The sequence below is a fragment of the Pelodiscus sinensis genome, chromosome 19 (assembly GCF_049634645.1).
Source record: "Pelodiscus sinensis isolate JC-2024 chromosome 19, ASM4963464v1, whole genome shotgun sequence".
NCBI lineage: Eukaryota > Metazoa > Chordata > Testudines > Trionychidae > Pelodiscus > Pelodiscus sinensis.
In genome coordinates, this window is record NC_134729.1 from 27,599,666 (window position 1) to 27,617,170 (window position 17,505).

General features: G+C 60.6%; 1 long non-coding RNA gene across 1 annotated transcript; it reads left to right on the forward strand.

Moving 5' to 3' along the window:
• The first annotated feature begins 3,327 nt into the window (after nucleotides 1-3,327).
• On the forward strand, nucleotides 3,328-9,130 carry LOC142819045 (uncharacterized). Its single transcript, XR_012896735.1, has 2 exons — nucleotides 3,328-4,876; nucleotides 6,376-9,130. It is a non-coding gene; the product is annotated as an uncharacterized LOC142819045 (long non-coding RNA).
• The last annotated feature ends 8,375 nt before the right edge of the window (nucleotides 9,131-17,505 follow it).

Sequence of the window (17,505 nt, forward strand, 5' to 3'; positions counted from 1 at the left end):
AGGTGGGGGAGCAGCTGCATAGTGAGCCCCCCCCTGCACAAGGCCCAGTGTCCCCCAGGCTGCAGCATGAGCCCCCCCCCCGCCCTCCCACACTTGCACATGGCCCTGTGTTCACCCCCTCCTCCGGGAATTAGCACTGGGGTGTGCAGGGCTGCCCTGCGGGAGACTCTGGGGTTTTTTTCTCACGGATCAGACTAAAGGGAAAAGCGGTTCCCTTTGGAGCGTTCTATTGTCCTACTGGCAGCTGGGGGGGAGCTGAAGTAATTAATTACCCCCTTTCCTGATTGGTAATAACATTGGTAATCCCCAATATTACCCCCCCCCCCCCCCGTGCCTCTTTCATCCCCCCTCCCACGTACAGGGGCTGGGGGTGCCCGGCTTGCAGAGTGCACCTTGGACATTCGGGATTCTAAATGCTTCGGTGCAGCGTAGGGGCTGGATAGACCCAGAGAGCCATGCAGGGATGGGGCGGGTGGGGGCGGGTGGATAAAGGGTGTGTGGGGAGGAGATCGATTAGATAGAGGGGGTGTTTGGGGTGTGATGAGGCCAGGTCAAGAGGCAGCCCCCCATGGGTAAGAGGCCTGCTCATTAGAGGTGGGTGGTTCCAGGCCCAGGTGGATTGGGGCCAGCTGACTCCACTTCAGGCCTGGGGAGGGGAGGAAGCCTTTAAAAGCCTCCCCAGTGAGTAGCTGGAAAGCCAGCCGGAGAGCAAGGGGTTGGGGCTAGGAGGAGGGGGTGCCTGGGGAAAGACAGAGATGGGCCCTTGGGGGCTGCTCTCTTGGAGGATACAGTGGCGCCCATCTGAGGTTGTCCCCCACTGCGCAAGGTGCTGTACGTGCCACTCCACATCTGCACCAGGGCCCCCACTCTTGGCTGTATCAAATCAGCCGCATCTCGGTGCAAGTGGCGTCCCTGGTGTGTTTTCCTCTCCCTGGACCCGGCGAGAGCCTGCTGGAAACAGACCCCCAGCCTGGGGCACTCAGGGTCCCTCCTGCACCGTGAGGGTAAGCGAGAGAGTTGGCTGGTTCCCCCACCCTGCTGTGGGGTCTGAGAACCTCCCCTGGGTGGGGGGGAGCACAGCTGGGGACGGAGGGAGCCGAGTGCCAGACACACCGATACCCTCCCCCCAGCCCAGCTGATATTGGGGCATTTGCTACCTGACTCCGGGGAGCTGGGAGAACGCCAGGGCGGGTGTGGCTGGGGCACAGCAGAGACCAGGCTAGGCCGGATCCTGGTGGTGTCAGCCAGGCAGGAGGCAAACAGGGCTCTGATTTACACTGTTTGGCCTGGGGTGGGGTGATCTTCCTGAGAGCAGGTTGGAGGATGAGGGGTGTGCAGCAGACGTGGGGGTGGGGAGGTGCAGCAGGCCGGGGGGTGGGGGTGGAGGTTGTGCAGTGGGCTGGGGAGCAGGGGTGAGGTTGTGCAGCCGGCGGGTGCGTGGGGGTGGGGTTGCGCAGTGGGCCGGGACGGGGGTGCCGGCCAGGACGGGGGTGCCAGCCATGGCCAGATCATGAGCCGTGAATGTTTGTTTCCTGCCTGTGACTTTTACTAGAAATACCCAGGGCTAACGCCTGGCCTTAGTTATGGGAAGGCTGGGCGGTGAGAACAGAGTGGTGCAAGCCGGTGTGTGATTGTAGGGCGGGTCATGTTGCTGGTGTGTTGTTGCAGGGTTGCATGGTGGGAATAGGGTGGAGCATGGTGGCTGGTTTGTTATTGCAGGGTGGGAATAGGGCAGGGCTGTGCATGGTGACTGGTATGTTGTTGTAGGGTTGCATGGTGGGAATAGGGCAGAGCATGGTAGCTGGTATGTTGTTGCAGGGTAGGAATGGGGCAGGGCCGTGCATGGCGGGGCATGGAGGCTGGTGTGTTATTATAGGGTTACATGGTGGGAATAGAGCAGGGCCGTTCATGGTGGCTGGTGTGTTATTGTAGGGTTGCAGGGTGGGAATAGGGCGGGGCATGGCAGCTGGTGTGTTGTTGTAGGGTTACATAGTGGGAATAGAGCAGGGCCGTTCATGGTGGCTGGTGTGTTATTATAGGGTTACATGGTGGGAATAGAGCAGGGCCGTTCATGGCGGCTGGTGTGTTATTGTAGGGTTGCAGGGTGGGAATAGGGCGGGGCATGGCAGCTGGTGTGTTGTTGTAGGGTTACATAGTGGGAATAGGGCAGGGCCGTTCATGGCGGCTGGTGTGTTGTTGTAGGGTTGCAGGGTGGTGAGTGGGGGGGGTGTATTGGGGGGAGCGTCACAAGTTGCGGAAAAGCGAGCGCAATCTCAGCCCGGTCTCGAGAGTTGGTTTTTTCCCCTCTGTAAATCCTTCGGGTCACTCTGTGTATTTTATAGGCGTCTCTTACAGCCTTGCACCAGAGCTGTTGAAGAACCCCCCTTCTCCCCGCGCAGCGGCCGTAGTTACCCTGCCCGCTTGCTGCTCGTCACAACGGACTCGGCTTTCGCTATGTGCTCGTTAGCGCTAACTTGCGGGGGTGGGGGGGTTGCAACCCAGGTGGCTTATTTAAAGCGTGGCAGCTGGCAACTCCCTGTCCCCTGTTCCCGGCGCACCGGGGAGCCTGTTCTCTGCCCCCGTGTCTTGTGACTCGCCCGCTCCTGGCCCAGGCCTGCTTTGCGAGGCAAACACTCGGGCGTTGGCACCGGGCCCAGCTGCGCCCAGCGCCCGTGACGCAACGGCTCCCTTCGCGGCAGAAACAGAACGTCCAGCCGGGGACGGCGGAGCCGCTCGGAACCACGTCCCCTTCCGGCAGCAGGAAAGGGGCTGGCGGCCTCGGCGACCCACGGCGTGGGGCTTCCCTCACCTGCACCCGGTGGGGGGAGGGCTGCCGGGCTCTGCGACGTGCAAACTGTCCGGCTTCAGCCACTTACAGAAGCCAGAGTAGGCCTGCGATGGACAGAGCCTCCTCTGGCCCCTAAAAGGGGCGTCTCCGGTGCGCGCGGTTCAGGGAGGCTGCAGCCCCGCGGTCAGGAAAAGTGCGACCGGAACAAAGCGGGGTGCAGCAAGGTACCTGGAAGAGCCACGCTGGCCCCTGTGGGTGACAGCTAAGTGAGGGGTCACCGGTGCACAACCCCCGTTCTCCCACCAAGCAACCCCCCAGTAACACACCCGCCTGCTCTGCCCGTTCCCAGCCAAGCGACCCTCCCAGTCCCGGACCGCAGCTGTCCGGAGACAAAGGAGCTCCTTAGACTAGCAGGCAGGTGCAGTTTGGGGGAGACCCAGCGGGGGAAGGGCACTGGAGCCGGTCGCCGAGGCCCTAGCATGCCCCTGGGATAAAGCAAGATCCCTGGTGTGTGTGTGGGGGGGGGGGGGGGAGGCGGGGATCTCTGGCCACACTGGTATGCTGTAGGTGATCTGTGGGGCCAGGGCGAGCAATTTTGGCTCCTTGAGCTCCGGGCTGTGTCCCTGGGACTGCGGTTGGGTCTCCGTGGGGTGTGACACGCTCTGGTTTGTTATTTGTAGGGCTGCTCCTGAGCACTGTGCCCCCCCACCCCAGCCCCCATGCAATACGGACCCTGAGTCACTTCACATCTGAGGCAAATGCAGTTTCAGGTCCAGCTGCGGGAACCCAACCCCGCAACGGGATCAGAACCCCGTAAATCATTCAGGCACGCCCCCCGTGTACACCCTGATGGCTCCCCCAGGTAGGGTCGCTTGGGGTCTGGTTTTGAACTGGACAATCCAGTATCGGAGCTTTCTGTTCGGGAAACAAATTGAGAAAATAGAAATGTCCGGAATTTTCTAAATAAGACGGAATGTCGGTTGTGACGTCATGTCAAGTGTGTCCGGTATTTTTGTTGAAACCATCTGGCAACCCTACCCCCAGGTAACAACTATTTACACAGAAAATACCAGTGATTTTATTAAGTACAAACAGTAGGATTTGAGTGAAAACAGGCCGAGCAAAGCGGATTACAAATTTAAAATAACAGAAAATGCAGAACTAAAACTTATTACAAACTTACCCTAAAACTGTTCTTATTTCAGCTAAACATCCTAGCAGGGAAGATCTTTTCTCTATGGGCTCCCTGGCTGTATCCTTGGGTATCTCTCGCCACACAAAGAGCCGGAAAACTTTGAATCTTCAGTAGATTTCCTTTTGGGCTGGAATTTGATTTCTACATTCCCCCCTTGGTGGGAAATTCCCTGGTCACTCTATTAGCTGGGGGGGGACGTGTCACATGTCTTCCTAAGACTAACCGCTGCTTAGACTCCAAGGAGGCTGTTTACAGGTGATCACCCAGATTCTGAGTTAGCAGAGAACTGGCAACCTCCTTGCATGCTTCAAACCATAAATCCCCTGCCCCACCCACAGCTCTAACTTCAGATCCGAGAGTGATACATGCACCAAAATTGGACACACCAAGCTGGCAGGTTGTGACGTTTCAGGGGCTAGGTGACATGAGGGGTTCTGTCCACAGCGTCTTGGAAATATGCAGATTTGTGTCCATACGTCAATTTCAAAGAAGAATGTGTGTGCTGGCGCGCTGCCGTGAAATCCCTGGAGAGAGATGTTGGGAGCAAAAGTTCAGACCCTTTCTGGGCCTCCCGAGTTTCCCAGAATTCCACGCTGCTTGTGTAAAACCAGAAAGAAAACATGTTGTGCTGTGGGCAGGGACGGGACGGGGCAAGGCCGTGGCACACGGTGAATGCAGCCCTTGCCTTTCTGCCCTTCCCGTCTCCCCCTCCCCCCAGCTCTGAGCTGAGCCTGCCGGGCGGCAGCCGCCGAGGGAGAAAGGCAAATGTTGCTACCAAATGGCCCGGCCTCACCACGAGACAGCAGGGGCAGACTCTACAGCCTCCTGCTTTCAAAGGATGGGGTCCCATGGGCCAAGTGCTTCCTGAGCTGCAGAGGCCCTGACATGTCCAGGTGAGATCAGCCCTGGTTCCTTTCAGTAGGGGGCAGTCGTGCCAATAGCGACTCGCCAGTTCGTGCCATTGTTACCCCTGCTGACGGGTGGGGGAAACTGAGGCACGGCACGTGAGTGGTTTGCTGAGGTCTGGCACTGAGCCAGCCAGTACCCGAACACAGAGCGCTCACCCCTCCTTCCTTATGATAAAGCTCTGCCTGTGCTGTATAAATGGGTAAACAAACGCCTCTGTTGAAACAAAGCTCGTCTCCGGCTCGGCTGTTCCCTAATGGTTGGCAGCTGGCTTGGGCGCGACACCACGTGGGCAGGGAGGTGCTCCACCCTCCCCACCCATGGCCTGACTTATTTTTGCTGTGGCTGCTGGATCAGCAGCAGGGGTGGAGACATCCCCTTGGCCGGGCGCTGCTGGGGGGGAGATGCACCTGGTGTCCCCACTAAAGTACTTTGGGCTCTTTGGTGGAAGATGCGGGCATGGGGGGGGGGGTGCTGCATATGCAAAGCAGCGGGGCTGAGATGGATCCGGGCTCTGCCATGACCCCCCCCCCCGGGGGCTCCCCCTGCGCTCTGAAGGAGCGTTACCGGGCTGGGCCCCTGGCAGTGCGCTGGGACTCCACCAGGCCTGCCTTCTGGGGGAGGAGGTAGTGGGAAGGGGCTGCGGAGCTCGTGGGGCTGGGGGAGACCCCTGGCTGAGCTGGGCGCTGTCTGATGGCAGAGGGGCTGGGAGGCTGCAGGGAGCCGGGAAGGGGGGTAAGATTTCGCGGGGTGCCCCACGCAGGGGCTGTTGGTTCTGTGGGGGGAGGAGAATGGCTAACTGGTGGGCATGAGGAGTTGCCGGCTGGCGCTCTGTGAAGGGGCGGGGTGGGAAGTGACGGGGGTTTCCCTGAGCCCGCTGCCGGGCGCGGAGGCGCTGCAGAGACGTGTGGCCGACCCCTGGGGTGACTGATTTGCACTGGCCCTGGGCCTAGCGCAGCCATAACCGGGCCCAGTGGCTGGCCAATGGTCCCAGATCACAAGGGCAGCCCAGAGGCCGTGCAGACTGGCAGACGTGGGCCCTGGGACATTTTAGGCTCTTGCCCTAAATAAACCAGCTGCTTCTGTCGGCCCCAGGCCAGAGCTGCTACGACTCCGTGACCTGCCTTCCCTACAGCCCGGAGCTCTCCCAGCTGTGCCCAAAGCAGGTTTCCTGGCTGGCCGGACAGAGGTCTTGGTTTCCTGTTTTGCCCCAAGCGTTTATCGCGGTGCGTGGAGCAGACCGCCAACGCTGACGGCATCTCTGCTGGGTCCAGCCCGGCCTTCGGCCAGGGCAGCTGGGCAGAGCTCAGAGCGGCTGAAGCCTCGGAAACGCCTTCTGCAACCAGTAAAGGGCTCGTGGGGGGTGGACCAGGGCAGCCCTGGACGGGCGGGGGGAGGGCACAGAGGCGACCCCAGGCAGCTCTTTCACCTGCCTTGATTCTGGTCTCTTTTCTGTTTGGTTTTCTGAGCCGCAATCCCATTCCAGGCACGTCCCCTTGTCCCGGCCCATCCAACCCCGCCCTGGCTTTGTCACAAGAAATGGAAGCTGTGTGCCGAACGTGGCGGTCCTCGCGCTTACGGATTAGGAGGCGTTCTGCAACGGACAGACAGACAGACTCTCTAAAATGTACGCGAGCCCCGTCCTGCTTCGTCTCCGCCAGCCTTTGTCTGCTTTGCTTGGACTGTGCACGCCTTGGAGCAGGGACTGTCTCGGTCCGTACAGCGCCTAGCACAGCGTGGCCCGGCGAAGGAGACACTGGGTCAGGACTCAGGAAACTCGGCTTCTGTTCCTTGCTCTGTCATGGGCCTGCTGAGTATTCTTGGCCTAGTCTCTTGGGCCCAGATCGGTGGGCGTTATCTGGGGAGCCTACAGCTTGGGTTGGCCCCAACGGGGGGAAGGGAACAGCACCACGCTCCCAGAAGGGGAGGGACCTCTGGCAGAAGAGGCCGGGCTAAATGCAGCCAGCCCCCTGTGCTATCTGGAGCCCCCCTGTAGCCCTCAGACTCGTACAAGGCACGATGCTCCAGCGGCGATTTAAAGGGCCCGGGGCCTCTTTGACTCCCCAGGAACTCCCGTTGGCAGACCTGGGCATTGGGGGCTCACAAAGGGTGTGTCTACACTACAGGGTTTTTTCGAAAAAACTTCCCCTGCGTCTAGACTGCTGCGGCGTTCTTTCGAAAGTTAAATCGAAAGAACGGGGCAGTTTTTTCGACGGCGGAAAACCTCGTTTTACGAGGAAGAACGCCTTTTCCCCAAAGTGCTGTTCTGAAAAAAGGCGTTGTGTAACGCAAACTGGGCTTTTTGCAAGAGAGAGCATCTGGACTGCCCGGCTGCTCTCTTTCGAGAAAGCGGCTTGCTTCTTCGAAAGTACTGGTTGCAGTCTGGACGCTCTTTTTCGAAAGAGGCTTGTGGTCTAGACATAGCCAGAGTGCCTTGCCAAAGGGGGCAGTGACTGGCCAGGTGGTGAGAAGAGCTAAGGACGAGTGTGATTTCAGGGGAGATGTCAATCGAACCAACAGGGACCCCTGCCCGCGCCTGCTACGTGCCTTCCAACCAGGTCTTGGCAGAAGAGGTTCGATGCACTCGCTGGGCTGGGGGGGGGGGGGGGGGTTTCCTTTCCTCGAGGTCACACTGTGTTCCAGGCAGGAGCTCAGCTCTGCCTCTTCTTCCAAGCTCCCCCGCCCTGGCCCGTCCGGCTGAGGGAGGGTGGTGAGGGGGGCTCTTTTGGAGCACAGGACGTTACGGTGCGCTCTGCTCTCCACCCCCCAGCTGCGTCAGAGCCCCTGGAGTAAACAGGCAGCTGGAGCGCGGGCGGGCGGCTGGGGAAACCCGACTGCCCCGCGCTGCCTGCCAAGATCCAGGCGTTGTGCGAGTTTCCAGCCCTCACATGGATCGCTGGCAGCCAGGGAGGGGGGCGGATTCGCTCGAGTCATGGACCTGCCCTGTGCACTGACACATGCTTGGATGCCATCGCCTGGCCCGGGGCGGGGGGGGTGACCGTGAGGTTGTCTCTGGGGTGAATGTTTTTCTGCTGCCCTCTCCTCCCCATCTGTCACGGCGGCAACAAAGTCCTCGTGCCCAGCGGGGTTCGCCCTGGCTGCCGGCCCCTGGGCCACGGGCGCGCGGCTCCTGACGAACGGGGTTCCTGAGCCCCTGTTGCACCAGCTGTTCCTCTGGGATCAGATGGCCCAGCCGCTATCTTTCCCGGCTCCTTGGCTGGGGGGCCCTGCATGTTGGAGGCTGACGGGCCCAGGTTCAGTCGGTCTGTAGCTGGGGTCAGTTACATGCCCAATGGGGCGTCTGTGCTGAGGCAGAAATTTAGACCAAACCTGACCCGTGTTTGTCCAACATTAAACCTCCCGGACGGAGGTTCCTGGGCTGCCTGTTCCCTCGCCTTGTAGTTCACGTTGTTCCCACCCTCTAAGCTAAGTCTCCCTTGCTGCAGCCCGGCCCTGCTTGTCCTGTGGTCAGTGGACACGGGCAGCCACCCTCTCTAGCAGCCCCGAACTGATCTGCACCCAGCTGGCACAGCACGCCCGTTTGTGGGGTCTGAACCGTCCCGTGAGGGCCAGGCTTTCGAAATCTTTCCTTGCTCTTTTCCGGACTCTCCACATTGGCCGCCTCTTTCCCAGGGTGCCCAGAGCTGGCCCCAGGGCCCCGCCCGAGGGGTCAGCTCTGAGACGGGCGGAGGTTTTCTCAGCACAAGGGGAGAGGTGGCTGTGGCTGTTTCCAGGGGGAAGGCGGCAGCTGGAGCGGGGGCGGGTGGCTACTGGTGGCTGGAGGCAGGGCAGGTGGGGCAGAAGAAGGCTGGGAGAGTTGCAGGGTAACTTTGTGGGAGGGGGCCCTGTGGCTCCGCACTGCAGCTCCCTGGGAGGAACCTGGCTCGCCAGCGGCTCCAGGCTCACTCCCGGAGGACACCGCGTTATTTTAGGACCAGCAGCAATGGGCGTAAATTGCAGCGAGGGAGGTTTAGGTTGGACATTAGGAAAAACTTCCCACCCATCAGGGTGGTTAAACACTGGAATCAATTGCCCAGGGAGGTTGTGGAAGCTCCATCGCTGGAGACATTGAAGAGCAGGTTGGACAGATCCTTGTCGGGAATGATCTAGACGGTGCTTGGTCCTGCCGTGAGGGCAGGGGCTGGACTTGATGCCTCTCGCGGTCCCTTCCAGCTCTGCTGTTCTCGAATTCTATGAAATATCGCCCCGGTGCCTGGCATACAAATATGACTGTCCCTTCGCCCCAGAACGATACTTTCTCGCAATAGCGTCGCATTGTTGGCCTGGACTCAGTGCCTGATCCGCTGTCGCCTGCAGATCGTTGTCAGCCGTGGGCCCCCCTGTCCTTGTGCATTCGATGCATGTTGCCCATTTCCTGAGCATAGGACTTTGCACCCGTCTCTACTGAATTTCATCTTGCTGCTTTCAAGCCAGTTCCCCACTTTGTCCCGGGCCGGTGCCATCCACCGATTTCCTCAGCGTCCCCCCCCCCCACTCCATTGTCCAAATTATTAATGAAAATGCGGGATGGTGCCGAATGCGGCGCCACCCCCGCTAGCTGCATCCCGCCGGTGTGACAGCAAACCATCCATCGCAGCGCTCTGAGTCCACCGCTGGGCACCTGCCCCTCAGCCAGCCCGCATCTCCCTGCTGCACGACTCCAGAGCGTTCGCACGGCCGCCGCCATCACCAGGAACGCGAGGGGAGGTAGCCAGAGGTCCCGCTAACTTTTTCCGTCCATGAGCGGAATAAATTTTGTTCTGTGTGCCGAGGCATGTGCGGATGTGCACCACGGAGAGAGCCAGGTGCTGCCAGTGCTCTGCTGATCAGCTGGGTGGCATCTGAATCTCTCCTGGGTGGCCAGCCGAGTGCTCAGCTTACAGGGAACGCTGGCAGTAGCCAAGAGCAGCCAGGCAATTTTGTGTGTCCCCCCCGCCCATCAGAGAGCTGTGCGCATGCCTAGCATGGCCTGGGAGACACCAGCTAGGCCTGTGGCTCTGCGTGAGCTTTGCCCCTCACCTTAGCTGGCCCTGGCACTGGTCCTAGACAGGTTATCCAAAGAGGAACCCACCTCCCAGCTGAACCAATGGGAGCCCAGCGGGAGTGGCCTCTGTCCCAGGTGCCTCTGCCGCCTTGCCCGCCCACCTGCCCTCTGAACTGTGCCCTGCCGCTGTGGTTACCCCAGGTCACGAAGACGCCGGCTCCCTCGTGGAGGTTGAGTTGCACTTGAGTCAAGGAGCGGAGGAGGGGGGTGTACAGGACTCAGGCCCCCGGGGAGCTGGGCTCTGGGGGGCCCCTCGGTGCTACGGGGATACAACCGATGAGTAAATACGAATTCGTTCGTAACGTGCGGCCCTGCAGCACCTTCTGGCTGAGGCTCACAAAGCGCTTCCCAGCACACGAAGGGATTTCGTCGCACCCTAGCGCAGGGGTTCTCAAAGTGTGAGCTGTGGCCGTGGCCTTGGCCGTGGGCTCAGCTCCCCTCCCCTGCAGCAAGGAGCCTGGGCTGGTGCTCCAGCCTTGTGGCTCCCCATGAGGTTGGAGCGCCAGCGCCGGCTTCCTGCTGCGGGGCTGGGGAGAGCCTCAGGGGCTGGATCCGGCTTGCGGGGGAAGGAAGAGGCTCCGTGCTGGGGGAACGGCGTTGAAGTAAATTGCTCGGCTGGAGGCTTTCCCTGCTGCTCCCATTGGCTGGATTCATGGCCAATGGGAGCAGCAGGGGGCGGTGCCTGGGAGCAGCAGGGGGCATGGAGCCAGGTGAGTGCCCCCAGCCGCTCATGGCTCAAGAGCCCTGTTGTGTTTTGCTCTGTGTTCCTGGTGACTTTTGTGCTGTCAAAAGGCCCCAGCTTTGGTCGTAGTATTTGTATCCCAGCATTGCCTGGCCCCATTGGGCTGTACATACGATGGTCCAGTCCACCCAGGAAGGTCAAGGGTGGGAGGCATCCCTGTTTCATAGGTGGGAAACTGAGGCCCGGCTATGTCTCCACTGCCGCTGTAAGGCAGTGGTGGGCAACCTCTGGCCGAATGTGGCCAGTCAGCATTCTGTGTGTGGCACACGAGACATTTTCTTTGCTGTTCGCAGGGTTCCCAGGTTTCACTGGTTTTCATCCGCATCGGTTTTCTCCTGCTGATGTTATTAACAGCTGCCCCAAGGAGCTTTGTCAGCCGAAGCGCGTCCCCCACCCACGAGGCCTTGTCCACGCCAAAACTTTCATGGGTCAGGGCTCCGCCCCACACCGCAGGCATTGCCCCAGCCCACCCCTGCCCCAAGCCCCTCCCACTCCTTCTCCAAGCCCCTCCCACCGCTTCCCCAAGCCCCTCCCACTCCTTCTCCAAGCCCCTCCCACGGCTTCCCCAAGCCCCGCTTCTGCTCCACCCCTTTGCTCCCTGCCCCGAGCAGTGTGGCGTGAGGAATTATGAGGCTTGGCTAGGGCCAGAGGGTTCACCCCCCCGCCCTGGCACTCACTAGACGAGAGCTGGGGGGGGGGGCCCCAGGAGCTTGCTCCGCTTCATCGTGCCCCCCTCCCAGCCCGCTGGGCCCCGTTTTCCTGGAGATGCCGAGAAGCCGAGCGCAGCCGGCAGGGAGAGGGTGACGCGGTGGGGCAGAGCGGAGCCAGCCGCCCAGCCCCTCCGAATCCCATCACCCAGGTGCTGTGTGTGGGGGGAGGAAAGGGGGAGCAACCCCGGCTGCCATCCCACGCCAGGCCCCCGTAATCCTTTGGGTCCCACCCATCCATAGGGCGGTTGGGGCGGCTGCCGCAGGGCCCCCAAAAGTGCAGGGCTGGGGCAGCTGCCCCGAACCATCCCATGGACAGAACCGCGCTGTCTGAGCAGCAGACGTTTTGCAGACTGAAGCGTTTTGTGCAGACGTGTCCAAGCCCCTAAGGGACCTTCCCCCCCCAACTCCTTCCCAGGCATCACCCCCCCGCCCCGTGCTGTCCAAGCCCCTAAGGGACCTTCCCCCCCAACTCCTTCCCAGGCATCACCCCCCCCGCCCGTGCTGTCCAAGCCCCTAAGGGACCTTCCCCCCCAACTCCTTCCCAGGCATCACCCCCCCGCCCGTCTGTCCAAGCCCCTAAGGGACCTTCCCCCCCAACTCCTTCCCAGGCATCACCCCACCCCGCCCGTGCTGTCCAAGCCCCTAAGGGACCTTCCCCCCCAACTCCTTCCCAGGCATCACCCCCCCCGCCCATGCTGTCCAAGCCCCTAAGGGACCTTCCCCCCCAACTCCTTCCCAGGCATCACCCCCCCGCCCGTGCTGTCCAAGCCCCTAAGGGACCTTCCCCCCCAACTCCTTCCCAGGCATCACCCCCCCCCCCGCCCGTGCTGTCCAAGCCCCTAAGGGACCTTCCCCCCCCAACTCCTTCCCAGGCATCACCCCCCCCGCCCGTGCTGTCCAAGCCCCTAAGGGACCTTCCCCCCCAACTCCTTCCCAGGCATCACCCCCCCCCCCCCGCCCGTGCTGTCCAAGCCCCTAAGGGACCTTCCCCCCCAACTCCTTCCCAGGCATCACCCCCCCCCCCGCCCGTGCTGTCCAAGCCCCTAAGGGACCTTCCCCCCCAACTCCTTCCCAGGCATCACCCCCCCCCCCCCCCGCCCGTGCCCTCTGTCGGCAGGCGATGGACGGGAGAGCGTTCCTTAGTTCCTTCACAAGCGTTGGATGCTTAACTGTCTCTGCAACTCCCACTTGGTAAAACAAGCGAAAGCCCCCTAACCCTAACCCCCCCCCCCCCCCGCCGAGGAGTGAACGAGGCCTGAATGAGCCGCCCCTCCCCCTGGGCAGCACCCATTAGCCTGATGCTGCATCGTTAACGGAGCACCCCTCTGTGGCCAACCCCCTGCAGGCAAAGCTCATGCATCACCCCATAACTGTGCTGGCTGGCTTAGCACTCAGGCGTGCGGGTATCTTTTAGTTGCCTTTAGGCTGACACAGTCAAGCAGTTTTCTGCCGCCCGGCAGCCTAGAGTCCAGCGCATGGGGTGTGAACCGAGTGTCTCGTCTGGGGCCAGGATTCCAGGGGCCGGGGCAACTAGCCGGAGCCTCGGTGGTACCAACGCGAGAGCTGACAGCACGGCCGCTCCGTGGACCCTGCAGCTGTCACCACACCGAAAGCCACGGCTGCTCCACTGCCCAGCCAAGGCGGGGGCGCAAAAGCACAGGCCCGCTGCTGCTTGGCCTCCAGGAGAATCTCCATTAGCAGTGCAGGGGCTTTGATGTGCAGCTGAGCAATGCTTTTCACCTGCAGGGAGTGCGCAGCGGTTTATTTCTGTGCAGACGAAAGCACCCGAGGAAGACTGCCTGCTTCTCAGCACGGCCCTATTCCTCAGCCGCCTGCTGCACCTGCAGACGGGGAGCCCCGCCGTGCCGTGGGAGCCCCACACGGGCGCTCCCCCGCCCTTCCTTGTAAACAAGAGCAGAGAGGAAAACTACAGGAATGCTGTGCTGTTTTGGATGCCTGCCCGGTTGCTTGGCGGCCGGCCAAGGCAGCAACGCGCTGCAGAGGGCGGTGCGGAGGCGGCGGCGTGGGACAGCCGGCTCCGTGGTTCCATTGTTCCACGCGTGTGCCTCCGCCTGTGCTACCTCCCATCCCCCGCTTGTGTCTCTCCATGTGCCCACAATTGTCGGGTACTTGGGCCCTGCACCCCAACCCCTGCCTGGGCGATTATTACACATGTCGAGTGCGTACCTGCGTTAGATGCAGGGTGCACACCCCTCCTCCATACGCACAGCGACAAACGCACTCGTGGGAACCTCTGGGCATTCATACCTGCATGTGCACACGTCAGACAGACTGATGGGGAAGTGCAGCTGTGTGGGTATACCTGTACGTGCATGGACACAGAGCACACCCGGGCGTCTGCATGCACACACATGCCCCTCATGCACTACCATCGCACACACCCTTCGCCACTGAGACACCCTCTCTGCAACCTTCCCCTGTGCCTCGAGGTGTGTGCAAATGTGTCAGGCATGTGCACGCACATTGATGCATTAATGTTACATACACATTCACACACACACACCCTGGTGCCTGAATACATGTGTACAGCCCAATGGCCATGTGGACATAAGAGCAGCCAGACTGGGTCAGACCAAAGGTCCATCTAGCCCGGTGTCCTGTCTGCCCACAGTGGCCAATGCCAGATGCCCCAGAGGCAGGGAACACAACAGATAATCATCACGTGATCCCTCCCCTGTCATCCATTTCCAGACAAACAGAGGCTAGGGACACCTTTCCTACCCATCCTGGCTAATAGCCATTGATGGACCTAACCTCCATGAATCTATCTCTTTTCTGAACCCAATTAAAGTCCTGGTCTTCACAGCCTCCTCTGGCAAGGAGTTCCACAGGTTGACTGTGAGCTGTGTGAAGAAAAACTTCTTGTTGTTTGTTTTAAATCTGCTGCTTGTTAAGTTCATTTGCTGACCCCTAATTCTTATGGGTCGGTGACGCACATGCTGACACAGACTCACACCACTGCACGCCTGGACAGGTCTCACATACACAGCTGCAGCCGACTGCACGCTGCTTGCACCCACACCCCTGCGGCTCACATCGATATTGTTGCCCATGACGGGGTTGGGTCTGCCCTTGGAATAGAAGTGCGGAGAAGCCTGGCTCCTTGGGCATGCTGCTGCAGGTCAGAGCAACCTGGCGCATTCACGGCCTTGGAAGCAAGGCCAGGCAGCCCCCGCTCGGCGCTGGCGGAAGAGGGAAACTCTGAAGGAAATGCGCCCGCAGCCCAGAAATAGCCAGGAGCCAATGGCTGGCAGCTGTGAAGCAGAAAGTGAAAGAGAAGTGAAACTGCTGTGCATGATTCCTCAGGGGTGCCGGGCCTCAGCCTCCGTCGCCGCGGGGAAAGCACACTCGGGGTACGAAGAACAGGTGCAGCAGCAGCAGCGCGACCTCCCCCACTGCTGCCACCAACGCGTCTGAGGCTCCTCCTGGAGGCCACTTCTAGGGGCGTTGGGAGTTGTCCCCATCGCCCCGCTGCTGAGGCGCCCCCTGGTGGTGCTGCCTTTTTGCCACGTCCCAGGCCCTGGCTACTGCTTGATGTTTCCAGAGGTGGCTGCACTAAAGGGGGTATTCAGCCGGTGAGTGCAGGGGCTGCCTGTGGGGCCGAGTCCGCAGCCAGCGCCCCGCTGGTGCCACAGTAGCGTTAGGGAACGAGATGTGGAGCCACCAGCCCCAGGGCCTGCTGCGGAAACGCACGCCCAGAACCCCGAGTCCTTCCTCAGGGAGGCGGCTAACCAGCTGAGGGGCTTGGCGCTCCTGACGCAGGCTGCTGTTGGCGTCTGGGAGTCGATGGGCGAGGGCGCCGAAATGCTGGTGGGGCCTTGGTGCCGTCACTTTAAGAAGCTGGGGCACAAGAAAAAAATCCCTTTGGCGTTTCTTTTCTCTTGGCGAAAGAAGCAAAAGCTGCTCAGCCCTGCCCGCTGCTTTTCCTGGGCCGGCGGCTTTAGGGCCCCGTGTGCCCTGTTGAATGTGGCCGGGGCTCGGCTGCAGGGAAACCTCTGTGTAAGTGGAGAAAAGCTGAAGCCGTCTGGAATGCCAGTGCCTGTCCCAGCTCATGCATGCAAGTAACTGAGGGCCATGTCCTCATCCCACTGTTCGGGGGTGGGCTGGGGAGCTGCACCCCTGCATGGTAAGAGACAGCCGCTGCCCTGTAAATCTGGGATTTAAATAGGCAAGTCTGCCAAAGGGCGGGAGGGGGACAGAGGTGGGCCATGAATAACCCACGCTGGGATAGAGCCGGTGCTCTGTGTCCCCGCACAGGGCCCTGGCCGCTTGGCCAGGCTTCCATGGAATTCAGCGCAACTCGGATCTGACCCTCATGCTGGCTTTTCAGTTTGGGCCAGCCCGCCTGGCCATCCCATTCGGGGAGACCGCTGCTCCATGCAGCAGATCCTGGCCAGCAGCAGCCCGCTTGTGGCTGGGGCCGGCCCGGCAGCGAGGGACCTGGTCAGTCTCATCATTCGGCGACGCCCATTCCTGCCGGAGTCCCTTTGCCCCGCCCGTGTTCCTCCCCCTTTTAAAAACCACCGGGAAGCTTCTGGCTCGCGAGGGTCTTAGGCGGCACCGGATGGGCCGGGCCTGCCCCGTGGCCGGGAGTAACCGAGGCAGCCTGTGCTCCGGCGCCCGGATAGTCAGTCGACCCGTCGATTCCCCTCCCCCCTTGCTGCCTTTACCTTGCCGCACCGCTGGGCTCTGGCCTATCTCCTGGGCTCCAGGCTTTGTGCTCAACCCCAGACGCAGGCGGCCTGGTACAAGCCAGGCCCAGCCCTGCCTGGTCTGGGGGCAGCCGCAGTGGAGCTAAGGCAGGCGTGAGGAACCTTTGCCGGGGCGGGGGCTGCTGACCCACAGAAAAATCAGTCGGGGGCCACATACGAACGGGGAGGGAAAGAAAGACCCTCCCCACATTCCCCTCGCACACCAGAGCCTGGGGGGCCAGGCTAGTAGATTTTGTGTGCTCCAGCCCCATAGCGGGATAGTGGGGGGGATGAAGCACCAGCACGGGCTCCCCACTGCTGGGGGAGGCCCTGAGCCTCGGAGGTTGGTTCCAGACAAGCCGGGGGCTGCATCTGGCCTGAGGTCCCTCCCCCCCACTGTGCTCCCTGTAACGTCTGCTGCTCCCTGATGTGTAATTGCCATCTCGGGTGCTCTGCTAAAGGCTTGCTCAGTTCATTTCCCATGCCTGGTTGCGCTCTGCACTGCGGACGCCCGAAGGGGTGGAGTGGAATGGGCAAGCCCCATATTGCTTACATAGTTCCTGGGTGTCTCCATGCCACAACAATAATGAGGCCAGAACTGAGACTCCTCTGCTTAAGAATCCCAGGCCACTACCACGTAACTGAAGGAAAATCTTCATTTGCAATACAGGGCTCATGACTCACAGTTGAGCAGTTCTGAGTCTATCCAATAGAAGGCAGACATGCCTAGGCACCGCTAGTCCTCTACTGCAAGATGGGTGGGTGTAAAGAAAACACAACAGCTATGTAATTTTCAGGAACCGCTTCATAAACTCATCTCAGCCCAGTGAGGGGCAGCAACGTGACGAGGGCAATTAGGGCAATCAGAATAGCTTTGTTTATTTCGATGGTGAGCTTTTGGGGCAGGTGTCCTGGTTCAGCGGCTGGGGCAGTAGCGGGTCTCTCGATGTGTTGCCGAAATACAAATCCTAATAATGGTGCTTCGTCTAAGAAAACCTGGGGACTTTTTTTGTGTTCACAGCATTTTATTACCCAAAAGATTCATGGATTCCCCAGCCAGAAGGGACCATAGTGATCATCTCCTCCCGTCTCCTGTCTCACCCTGGCCAAAGAACGTCCCCAACGGAATTCCTAGAGCAGATCCTTTAGAAAAACATCCAGGGTTGATTTAAAAATGATCAATGATGGACAAGCCACTGTGCCCCCTGGTAGATTGTTCCAATGGTGAATTACGCTCACTGGCAACAATTCACACCTTATTTCCAGTTAGCATGTGTCCAGCGTCAGCTTCCAGCCACGGGATGGCGTTTCTCTGCTCCCTCGAAGAGCCTGCTGTCAAATGTGTGTTCCCCTGTGGATACTCACCGGCTGTGTATAGCTGCTTTTGCGGAAAAACTTGCCAGCTGTC